We start from the raw sequence: 2,167 nt of genomic DNA on the forward strand, positions 1-2,167 counted from the left end.
CGCCCGGACAAACTGAGCAATCGGGGGAGAAGGGCCTTGGTCAGGGAGGTGACCAAGAACCCGATGGTCACTCTAACAGAGCTCCAGAGTTCCTCTGTGGAGATGGGAGAACCTTCCAGAAGGACAACAATCTCTGCAGCACTCCACCAATCAAGCCTTTATGGTAGAGTGGCCAGATGGAAGCCACTTTTCAGCCCTCTTTGAGTTTGTCAACAGGCACCTTAAGGGTAGCGTCAAGAAGTTAAGGACTCTCAGACCACGAGAAACAAGATTCTCTAGGTTTGAGATGCAACCAATTATTGAACTCTTTGTTCCTGAAACCTGGCACAGAGTCAAACACAGACACCACACCTCATTGGTTGAATGTAATAAATGGACAAGTTTTATTGTTGCACAAAATGTACAAAATAACAAGCAAATGGACAGCTCACAACTAGTCCCGCCCCTCCCGCCGTTTCATTCGCCAAGATGAGTTTTTATTTTAATTTTATTTTTTTTAAACCTATGACTCACTACAGCAAGTCCAATGGTCCAAGCCAAGCCATGGTATTTCTGAGAGAGACAACACACCCAATTTCAGCTTCACTGAACAATCAAAAATGAATAAAAACACCTTTTATGTACACATTTTATGTTAGAACTTTACAACATGCCATCTATATATATATACAGAATATGTTTGTAGCACATACCCCTGTATATAAAATATATTATGAGATCAACTGAAGTCAGACTAAGGTCTATAGACATGGAAATTACAGCTCTGCATTTTTAAAATCTCCTTTTTCAACTTCTTTATTTTCAATACCCACTTTGTCAACAACATTTTTTTTATTTGCCTCATACTAAAAGAAGAAATGTCTAGTGGAACATAAGCACATTTGTTATTGTTGTCGTGTATTCTATCCTGAAGGACCAGAGCTGGCCTTGTAGTTGCCTGATGAGAAAATACTCAGCTCGCTCACTTATTTACACTGCGACTCTATGAGTAATCTAATGACTGTGCCTGTGTGCATATGTGTGTGTTTATATATCCTCTTGTTAATGATAAGGTCTTTGTCCCTCCCTGAAATTCTCTGCCCTTCTCTTTATGCTTCAATAGAGTATTCCACTGAAAAAATCCAAGATGGCACATCCAAGATTTCACAAGGTACAGAATATGGTTTACTGATGGCTGGTTGGCTATGTAGGGATTGGAGCAGTAGACTGTGATGTCCTGGAGCCGTTAGGACCCCTAAAGATAGATATCAAGCAGTGTTACAAGGCTAGCCGTCGGTATCTCCTTTAACCCCCTAAAGATAGATATCAAGCAGTCAGTCACTATCTCCTTAACCCCCTAAAGATAGATATCAAGCAGTCAGTAACTATCTCCTTAACCCCCTAAAGATAGATATCTAGCAGTGGTACAAGGCTAGCCGTCGGTATCTCCTTTAACCCCCTAAAGATAGATATCAAGCAGTGGTACAAGGCTAGCAGTCAGTATCTCCTTAACCCCCTAAAGATAGATATTAAGCAGTCAGTCACTATCTCCTTAACCCCCTAAAGATAGATATCAAGCAGTCAGTCACTATCTCCTTAACCCCCTAAAGATAGATATCAAGCAGTGTTACAAGGCTAGCAGTCAGTATCTCCTTAACCCCCTAAAGATAGATATCTAGCAGTCAGTCACTATCTCCTTAACCCCCTAAAGATAGATATTAAGCAGTCAGTCACTATCTCCTTAACCCCCTAAAGATAGATATCAAGCAGTGGTACAAGGCTAGCCGTCGGTTTCTCCTTTAACCCCATAAAGGTGGTACAAGGCTAGCCGTCGGTATCTCCTTTAACCCCATAAAGGTGGTACAAGGCTAGCCGTCGGTATCTCCTTTAACCCCTTAAAGGTGGTACAAGGCTAGCCGTCGGTATCTCCTTTAACCCCATAAAGATAGATATCAAGCAGTGGTACAAGGCTAGCCGTCGGTATCTCCTTTAACCCCATAAAGGTGGTACAAGGCTAGCCGTCGGTATCTCCTTTAACCCCATAAAGGTGGTACAAGGCTAGCCGTCGGTATCTCCTTTAACCCCATAAAGGTGGTACAAGGCTAGCCGTCGGTATCTCCTTTAACCCCATAAAGGTGGAACAAGGCTAGCCGTCGGTATCTCCTTTAACCCCATAAAGGTGGTACAA

The 2,167-nt window shown here is 42.4% G+C and overlaps 1 protein-coding gene across 5 annotated transcripts in view; it reads right to left on the minus strand.

Moving 5' to 3' along the window:
- Positions 1–359: 359 nt before the first annotated feature.
- LOC115124700 (CYFIP-related Rac1 interactor A-like) overlaps positions 360–2,167 on the minus strand; it is a 103,792-nt gene continuing 101,984 nt past the window's right edge. For all 5 annotated transcript variants that reach the window (XM_065020143.1, XM_065020142.1, XM_065020141.1 and 2 more), the window contains one exon: positions 360–2,167. This exon is cut by the window's right edge and continues 1,410 nt beyond it. The gene's annotated coding sequence lies outside the window, so the exon portion shown is untranslated.

The sequence above is a fragment of the Oncorhynchus nerka genome, linkage group LG7 (assembly GCF_034236695.1).
Source record: "Oncorhynchus nerka isolate Pitt River linkage group LG7, Oner_Uvic_2.0, whole genome shotgun sequence".
NCBI classification, from domain to species: domain Eukaryota; kingdom Metazoa; phylum Chordata; class Actinopteri; order Salmoniformes; family Salmonidae; genus Oncorhynchus; species Oncorhynchus nerka.